Below are 10,657 nucleotides of genomic sequence, written 5' to 3' on the forward strand. Positions count from 1 at the left end.
AGAGGAAGGCCCAAAAAACTGTCAGACTTTAGCCACCCAAGCCATAGACTGTTCTCTCTGCTACCGCACTGAGGCGGTACCAGTGCACCAAGTCTGGAACCAACAGGACCCTGAAGTGCTTCAAACCCCAAGCCATAAGACTGCTTAACAAGACTGCTAATCAAATGGCTACCCGGACTACCTGCATTTACCATTTTTTGCATTAATTCACTGACTATGCACCCACACACAGGGGTTGGAACAGAACCGAAAACTGGAAAATACATTTTTCAAGGAACAGAAACATAACCTGGAACGAAAGTGATCCATACTGTTCCAGAACAGAACCGTTATTTTAATAGCATGGGACCTGGTTAATAACGTTATTTTACATTCCAGACATTTGTTTTTAGTCCCACAACAAAATACCTATGCAAAGCCCTCAATCTGTCACTCAGAAATGCATTCTAGTGTCTGCCTGCTGCAATCAGAAAATATTTGCCTGTTCCTGTTTAGGCTGCCCCACTCCAAAGCATAGGCTACTGTACTGATGTTACAAGCTTGATTCAGAAGATAATGGAGAGCTAGAGAAGAATGGGTTAACTTTTTCAATGCTAGTTAAGGGTAACATAGGCCTAGATATCACCTTTCACGTTGTATTTATTAACTACAAAAAGGCAAGACGTGTTTTTCATTCTGGTGCTGCTCTCCACACACAAGCTTGTTAGCTAGCTAGCTCAAAGGACATTAAAAGTTCCTCCATTGATCCACTTCTCTAAGGTATAATTCTTTGGACATAATTCATATAATACATGTCATAAGATGCCCAGCGCTTCAAGCCTCCTCACTCTCTCCCTACCAGCAAAATTTCAGTTGCATCTTGCACCATAGACTACACTTGTCTGTCCATCACACATGTAAACAACTAGATTGCCTGCTCTATCCACACTGATTGGTGTATTTAATTTAATGAGCTACAAAAAACTAGATTTCACAGGTAAGAAAATGTACAGAAAGGCACGATATAAACCAGTACTTTGGGGGTTTCGAACCGGTTCAGAACTTTATTTTGCTGGTCGGAACACTGGAATAAAACAAAAAAAAGTGGTTTTGTTCAGAACTAAACAATTTGAAAATAACTTTGGTTTCAACCCCTGCTGATATGCACACGCATGCTGCTGCTGCTGTTACTGCTACTGCTACCTTATCTATCCTGTTGCCTAGTCACTTTAACCCTACCTGTATGTACATAGCTACCTCATACCCCTGCACAACTCGGTACTGGTACTCCCTGTGTATAGCCATGTTATTTTTACTTGTTATTTTTATCCGTGTATTTATTCCTCGTGCTTTCCATTCTATTTGATGGCGCTGTAACATTGCTCCCCCCTGAGCAAGCCCCTGGCAGCTCATATTGAGTGAGTCACACAGAAAAACACGTATGGCACTTAACACAGTCACCACATAATGAAGCACAGGCAGTAAGACAGGTTACATAAAGTTTTAATCATAAAACTGCTGCTACGTCACACCAGAGTCCTCTAAATACCTGGCTGCGTCTCAAATGGCACCCAATTACCTACAGTGGGGGAAAAAAGTATTTGATCCCCTGCTGATTTTGTACATTTGCCCACTGATAAAGAAAGGATCAGTCTATAATTTTAATGGCAGGTTTATGTGAACAGTGAGAGACAGAATAACAACAAAAATATCCAGAAAAACACATGTAAAAAATGATATAAATTGATTTGCATTTTAATGAGGGAAATAAGTATTTGACCCCCTCTCAATCAGAAAGATTTCTGGCTCCCAGGTGTCTTTTATACAGGAAACGAGCTGAGATTAGGAGCACACTCTTAAAGGGAGTGATCCTAACCATAGCTTGTTACCTGTAAAAAAGACACCTGTCCACAGAATCAATCAATTAATCAGATTCCAAACTCTCCACCATGGCCAAGACCAAAGAGCTCTCCAAGGATGTCAGGGACAAGATTGTAGACCTACACAAGGCTGGAATGGGCTACAAGACCATTGCCAAGCAGCTTGGTGAGAAGACAACATTTGGTGCGATTATCCGCAAATGGAAGAAACACAAAAGAACTGTCAATCTCCCTCGGCCTGGGGCTCCATGCAAGATCTCACCTCGTGGGGTTGCAATGATCATGAGAACAGTGAGGAATCAACCCAGAACTACATGGGAGGATCTTGTCAATGATCTCAAGGTAGCTGGGACCATAGTCACCAAGAAAACAATTGGTAACACTACGCCGTGAAGGACTGAAATCCTGCAGCGCCCGCAAGGTCCCCCTGCTCAAGAATACATATACATGCCCGTCTGAAGTTTGCCAATGAACATCTGAATGATTCAGAGGACAACTGGTGAAAGTGTTGTGGTCAGATGAGACCAAAATGGAGCTCTTTGGCATCAACTCAACTCACCGTGTTTGGAGGAGGAATGCTGCCTATGACCCCAAGAACACCATCCCCACCGTCAAACATGGAGGTGGAAACATTATGCTTTGGGGGTGTTTTTCTGCTAAGGAGACAGGACAACTTCACCGCATCAAAGGGACGATGGACGGGGCCATGTACCGTCAAATCTTGGGTGAGAACCTCCTTCCCTCAGCCAGGGCATTGAAAATGGGTCGTGGATGGGTATTCCAGCATGACAATGACCCAGAACACACGGCCAAGGCAACAAAGGAGTGGCTCAAGAAGAAGCACATTAAGGTCCTGGAGTGGCCTAGCCAGTCTCCAGACCTTAATCCCATAGAAAATCTGTGGAGGGAGCTGAAGGTTCGAGTTGCCAAACGTCAGCCTCGAAACCTTAATGACTTGGAGAAGATCTGCAAAGAGGAGTGGGACAAAATCCCTCCTGAGATGTGTGCAAACCTGGTGGCCAACTACAAGAAACGTCTGACCTCTGTGATTGCCAACAAGGGTTTTGCCACCAAGTACTAAGTCATGTTTTGCAGAGGGGTCAAATACTTATTTCCCTCATTAAAATGCAAATCATTTTATAACATTTTTGACATGCGTTTTTCTGGATTTTTTGTTGTTGTTATTCTGTCTCTCACTGTTCAAATAAACCTACCATTAAAATTATAGACTGATCATTTCTTTGTAAGTGGGCAAACGTACAAAATCAGCAGGGGATCAAATACTCCCCCCCCCCACTGTATATAGTGCACTACTTTTGACCAGAGCCCTGTGGATCCTTGTCAAAAGTAGTGCTCTGTTAAAGGGGATAGGGTACCATTTGGGAGGCAGACAGAATAACTGAGTGTGCTTCTCCAAAGGGTGCAATACAAGATGGTTTCTCCAAAGGATGATTGATGAGTTGCGTGTGTGTATTTTCTGTCCCAATGCACAGGCCTATAGTATAGCCTAGCATGTTCTGCTCCAGTTGAGGAAATAGTCTCTGTCTACCCCAACATCATGGTGATGAAAGGAATACAACTGTGATTAAGACTGTCTAACAGAGGAAGTCTTAGGCAGGAATAAAAAAAAAAGCATTTTTGACCAAATAAATACTGTGCGCCAATCAATCCTCAATGTAGCAGGCTGCCTTGCTGATGGGTTGGTCCTCTGGCATTCAATAAGAAATAAATACACGACCAAATATGGGCAACTAATACTGCTATGTAAAAACCTTCTTCACATGCACCACTGGGGAAGAACTTAAAAAGATAAATCTATATTTAAAAAAAGAGTAATCTCCATCATTAAATTGTGATCCCAGTGAAATCAGTGCCACTGCCTTATGGTAGAACGTCTGTGGCTTTGTTTTTGATAACTCGGCTTCGTAACATCAGCCATCAGCAAAACGTGGGGGAACAGGTGAAGTAAATCAGATGAACAGGCAACGCCCTTATTTAAAAAAGCTAATTGGCAGCAAATAATCTGTGCAGACAGAGAGTAGGTATCATACTCTAATAAACTAGCTTTGACTGATATGATAAACCTACAGTTGAGCAACAATCATTAACAGTCAAATGATGACCGGTGCCAAGATCCAGTCAGGTCATAGCTAGTACATTATGTCTAGCAGTCCAGCACACGATGGCTAGGAGGCTACTAGCATATCGGTGCACATCTCAAATGACACTATATTCCCCATGTAGTTCCCTAATTTTGGCCACAGGATAGGTTGCCATTTCTAACTTTTCCTGTTTAGCATACAGTGCTAGCCGCTGCTAGCCACTGCTAACTGGCACTGCTATCGTATGATGTTGAGGTATCTGTGTAGAGGAGGTTGGCCAGCAGAGAGAGGAGGTGAGTTCCGTCTCTAAGACAATGTCCTGGGTAGTGGATGAACTGGACATAGATAGATAGAGTCCTCCATGTCAGCATACTGCTTACTGCTGGGCATGGACTTCAACACAGCCAGTGCCTAGAAACACACATACAACAAACAGGATGAGTAGCTGTGTGTGTGTGTGTGTGTGTGTGTGTGTGTGTGTGTGTGTGTGTGTGTGTGTGTGTGTGTGTGTGTGTGTGTGTGTGTGTGTGTGTGTGTGTGTGTGTGTGTGTGTGTGTGTGTGTGTGTGTGTGTGTGTGTGTGTGTGTGTGTGTGTGTGTGTGTGTACTGACGTTATAAAGTTCCCAGTGTGTACTGCAGCCTGGGCGAGGCTCTGAGGGGAAGGAGTCATGGTTTCTGTCTGCAGCTGCTTGATGTCGCTGTGCAGAGACAAGATCTGAGTCTCCACCTCTTCAAACTCACACTGCAGACACACACAGGCCGACAGACAGGCCGACAGATAATCAACAGACAGACGGGAAGGAGGAAAGGAGGACAGGAGACATGTTTACATCGTAGGATGGCCTAATCACCCTTTCTGAGCGGAATTTTCAAGCAGAATCAACCCATAATGAAAATGAGATTTAAAACAGAATTGACTCCTATAGAAGTCCTACCATGGTGGGGATGTGTGCAGCTCCCTGGTAGGGCTGGCCCCCCCTCTGCACTCCAGAGCCATGGTGACCTGCTCTGGCCTGTTCCGGTAAAGCGGAGGAAGACTGTCCAGCAGTTCTGACTCCAGCGCCACCTGCTGGGCCTCCCAAGACACTGCAAACCTGAACACCAAGCAAACGGTCAAGACAAGGCCCTAAACATCACATAAAGGTAGGTATACATCAATGAAACGGTGGTGTGTGTACCTGGCCTGCTCCTGCAGACAGAGGAGGTCCTGCTGTAGGAAAGGGGAGGCAGCAGCAGGGTCAGTGAGGCAGGCAGGGGGGACCTCTGGTACTGGAGCTCTCTGCGACTGCAGCTCAGGGAGCGACCGAGGGACAGGGTGCTTCTGCAGGTTAGACTGGATACGCTCCCTTGCTACACACACAAAAGGTTACAACAATGACAATAACAAGACAATAACTTTGTTGTGTACCTGCTATGTGCCGAGGCTGTGTGTGAGTTCGTGTGTGTACCTGCGCTGGGGTTGGTGTAGTCAGTGAAGGCAGGGTTGTTGCTCTGTATGAAGGTGGGTTCACTCTTCACTTTGTCCCAGAGAGCCAGGACCTCCCTCTCATCATACTGAACACGCTCCTGGTCAACATACTCCACCCACCGCTCCTACACTCAACAAATACAATACATCAATACATACATCATTACATACATCAAAGGGAAATGAGAGGCAACAGTAGCAAGGACAAACTATCTACTGTAGGTACATGACACAGGACACACCTGTTGTTTGTGCATGACCTTGGCCAGTCTGTTGTTTGTACATGACCTTGGCCAGTCTGTGGGGGTCATACTGGGGAGGGAGACTGTCCTCTCCCTGGCTGGGGGATGTATGTTGGGGGCACTCTCAGGGCCTGGCTGGCAGCGTGGTGGAAGTCAGACACCTCCTGTAGTCTCTGTCTCAGATCTCTCAGTAACACAGCCTGAGACGAGGCCTGGAAGAACCAACGACCAATACAGACTCCTGCATCCAGACTGCAGACACCAGAACAGGGAGAGAGGGAGAACATTACTGTATCTATACCCAGATGCAGCCTAGAGGTTATGGTATGTGTGATGTACCAGACCCATACTCAGGTCCTGGCTGCCTCAGGTAGAGCTGCAGGAACCTCTGCCAGATGAGGGGGAGGAGCGGCTGATCAGGGGGTGTGGGCCAAAGCCTGACACGCCCACCGGTACACCTGCAGCCGCTGCAGAGGCGGAGCCACTGGGAGCTTCAACCGCTGCTGAGCCTGCTGTCTCACACACACGGACACACGCAGGGAGACAAATTAACACACAACAAACACAAAGAGTCAAACACCATGCTGCCTTCACACAAACTTTGTGGGAAGCACCGTGTGTTTCAGATGAAGGCTTATCTCTCAAAGTTTTATTTTAAGATCTACAGAGCAGCATGAGGATGTTCTGCTAGTCAGGTGAGAGGTTGGGGTTGGAGTGTACAGTTGAAGTCGGAAGTTTACATACACCTCAGCCAAATACATTTCAACTCAGTTTTCACAATTCCTGACATTTAATCCAAGTAAAAAGGCCCTGTCTTAGGTCAGTTAGGATCACCACTTTATTTTAAGAATGGGAAATGTCAGAATAATAGTAGAGAGAATGATTTATTTCAGCTTTTGTTTCCTGCATCACATTCCCAGTGGGTCAGAAGTTCACATACACTCAATTAGTATTTGGTAGCATTGCCTTTAAATTGTTTAACTTGGGTCAAATGTTTCAGGTAGCCTTCCATAAGCTTCCCACAATAAGTTGGGTGAATTTTGGCCCATTCTTCCTGACAGAGCTGGTGTAACTGAGTCAGGTTTGTAGGCCTCCTTGCTTGCACACACTTTTTCAGTTCTGCCCATAAATATCTATAGGACTGAGGTCAGAGCTTTGTGATGCCCACTCCAATACCTTGACTTTGTTGTCCTTAAGCCATTTTGCCATAACTTTGGAAGTATGCTTGGGGTCATTGCCCATTTGGAAGACCCATTTGAGATCAAGCTTTAACTTCCTGACTGATGTCTTGATATGTTGCTTTAATATATCCACAGGTTCTGCTGGGTTAGAACCCCCACCCAGAACTCTAGAACCGGGGAGGGAGAGAGTAAAACATGTTGAAGTTCAAACAGAGCAATGCCACAGGCCTCCAGCTGTGTGAGATTTTAGTTGGATTTTACAGTTTATGATAGGAAGGATTTAAAAAGGTAGTGAAAGTTAACTATAGAAGCTGAGGACATGAAGGAGGGAGGATGTTGTCCAGTAGATGGAGGAAATAGTGTGCATGATATCTTATCGTGTGTTCTTCAGCAGGTAGAAGCTGACAGGGTAGGTAGAAGGGAGGATGTTGTCCAGTAGATGGACAGCAGTTCTCAGATGAGGAGACTGAATGAGACTCTTCAGCAGATCCACTCCCTCTGTGCAGAACACCTTCAGACTGAGATGAGAGAGGGATTACACACACAGTAGACTTTACACACACAGTAGTGTGTATGTATGGCAGGGTTCTCCAACTAGCGGCACGGGTGGTTTTATTTGGCCCTCCAAGTCTTCTGAGCAAAAAAAAGTAGCTTTAAAAATCTTCATTGCTGGACATTAAAGACTGTAAAAGGACCAGTTATTTACCTTTTGGAAATCTGTTCCTAAGTATTCCCACGCATAATAGAGAGACACGTGATTGTGTACAAATGTAAGAAAGGTTTAAAATGATCTTGTTTTTGTCAAATATTATATCTGTTTGGGATTCTTGCGGTCCAATTGCAGTCTACAAATGATTTGAAATTATGTTCTGGCCCCCGACCAGCCGCTCACGGGAAAAGAAACGGCCCACGGCTGAATCTAGTTGATGATCCCTGATGTATGGTGTCTGGTGCGTGTGAGCAGATGGTCATACCTGTGACCTACAGTTCTCATGGCGATGGACAGGTAACAGCCAATGGGAATGTCCGCCTTCACGGCCCCGAGAACAGGGTGCATGTTGGGGGCGTGAGTGAGCTCAGCGGAGGGTTTAGGGGTGGACCAGGATGCTTGAGAGTACTGTGTGTTGCCATGCAGCTTCAGCCTTAGCAACAGTTGCCAGGCCCACTGGCTGAAGGAAGCCTCAGGAGACAGACCCAGACGGGGGAATACTAGCCAGGTAGGACACCTGAGAGACAGAGGAAGATGTGAGTGTGTGTTACTCTCTGAGATGAGACTAGTGCAGTGGCATTCAAAACTTTTTCAGTGGGGACTGATTTTCCTCTACAATTTCTGGGGACCCCATTTTTTTCACTAGATTTTCTCACGACCCCACCCCAAATCTAATGACAACCTTAAAATCATTACATTTACAAATAACCTTCAATTCATTGCATTTTCATCTATCAAAATTAAAATAAACCAATAAATACAATTGCATTTTTCAAATGACCTTTCTCAAAAATGTTTGTATATTGTCCCATACAATAACCTGTACTCTTAATTTGTTGTTCCTAAAAAATTGTAAATAAATTATTACATTTTTTGGCGACCCCACTGCAGTTCCCCCTCGACCTCGACTTTGAATACCACCAGACTAGTGTGTGTGCTTTACCTGTTTGATTCCCTCTGAGATGAGTCCATTGTATGGTTTGTCTGAGGTATTTCTGATAGGCTTCAGCCAAAAGCAGAGCAACTTCATTGTGGAGAGAGGAGGGCAGGGCCAGAGTCCCATCCTATAAGACACATACACTCAACATTACACACTGTACACAGTCAACACACTAAAATATATACTCAACACACTCAAATTCAATGTAGGGTTAGGGTGTGTGTGGTACCTGTGCATAGCCCCAGTCCAGTCCCTCCAGTATAACACAGGCCAGACGGATCTCTACAGCAGTGAGGGGGTGTTGGAGCAGCCAGCTCCGGATCACACACTTCTTCTGGGCTAGGATGCCAAAGGCACAGGGGCAGCTCCTTACTGAGGTATAGCGCCACCTTCATACAAAGGTCTCAGACCAGGTTAATCATCATGCAGGTTTACTTAACTGAACCACCTCTGTTACACTTGAAGTCTTCATCTGCCTACTTTCCACAGCATCCTCAGCCGCTGACAGAGGTCACGCACACACTTACCTTGCCCACTGTCTCTATGGTCTCTCTGAGTCTGTCCAGCAGGACTGTCCAGCAGGACTGTCCAGCAGGACTGAGATGATGTAAGGATGAGCGGTTGCTATGGCGGCCAGCAGCTCCCGGCCCACCTTAGAGTAGGTTTCCCTTGTAGACACACTGACATAGGACACCTGGGGGGAGTGAGAGAGAGAGAGAAAAAAGACAGAAGGAGGGAGAGAAAGAGAGACAGATGGGGAGAAGAGAGAGGGGAGAGAAAGAGAGCGAGCGAGAAATAAATATAGGGTGACCCACAGTATAAACTGCCAGCCAGTGGCTTTGCTGTGCACTGTATTCATTCCGTGTGAAAATGTAGAAATAAATGTGAGGGTGTTGGAGCCGATTTGGACATATTTGTATTAAAGATAGAACATACAGAGCTCCATGTACATTTGTGTAAATATATGAAAGATGAATGTATGTGATGAAATATTAGGTACATACCTTTATGATTTATATTTACCTGTTTGAGATGTATTCATTTGTTGTTAGTGTAACTTAGTTTTTGCCCCCCCCCCCCTCTTGCCCATTCATTGTACTGCAGTAAGTGTGTTAGGATAAGGTCAGGAAGTTGGGCCTTCGGGGGGAGGAGTCCTTGCTAGACATGGGAGCGGTATAGTTTTTTGACCATACAAACATACAGACATACAAACATACAGACGTACAAACATACAGAAGTACAAACATACAGACGTACAGACGTACAGACATGCAGACGTACAAACGTACAGACGTACAGACGTACAGACATGCAGACGTACAAACATACAAACATACAGACATACAAACATACAGACATACAGACATACAGACATACAAACATACAGACATACAGACATACAGACATGCAGACATGCAGACATACAGACGTACAAACATACAGACATACAGACATACAAACATACAGACATACAAACATACAGACATACAGACATACAAACATACAGACGTACAAACATACAGACGTACAAACATACAGACGTACAAACATACAGACATACAGACATGCAGACATGCAGACATGCAGACATGCAGACATAAAGACGTACAAACATACAGACGTACAAACATACAGACGTACAAACATACAGACGTACAAACATGCAGACATGCAGACGTACAGACGTACAGACGTACAGACGTACAGACGTACAAACGTACAAACGTACAGACGTACAGACGTACAGACATACAGACGTACAGACGTACAGACATGCAGACGTACAGACGTACAGACGTACAAACGTACAGACGTACAGACGTACAGACGTACAGACGTACAGACATGCAGACGTACAGACGTACAGACATACAAACGTACAGACGTACAGACGTACAGACATACAGACAGGTCATATTATGTATTTTCCATATCAAGTAATCTAGGCTTTAAGTTGATTGGATAATACACATTTTTGTTAGATATAAGAAGAATAAACATTTTTGTTGCACCATATCCCTGGATCACATTGAATGTTTGGCCGTTTGGAAACCTTGAGTGTGGACTGTATGCGTACCAAACAACCCCGCTTCAGGCTTGGGCAGTGGCTAGGGTCAAGAGGAAAGGAAGCCACTACAGAGGGTGTGTTACCTGGT

Source organism: Salmo trutta, chromosome 9 (assembly GCF_901001165.1).
Source record: "Salmo trutta chromosome 9, fSalTru1.1, whole genome shotgun sequence".
Classification (NCBI taxonomy): domain Eukaryota; kingdom Metazoa; phylum Chordata; class Actinopteri; order Salmoniformes; family Salmonidae; genus Salmo; species Salmo trutta.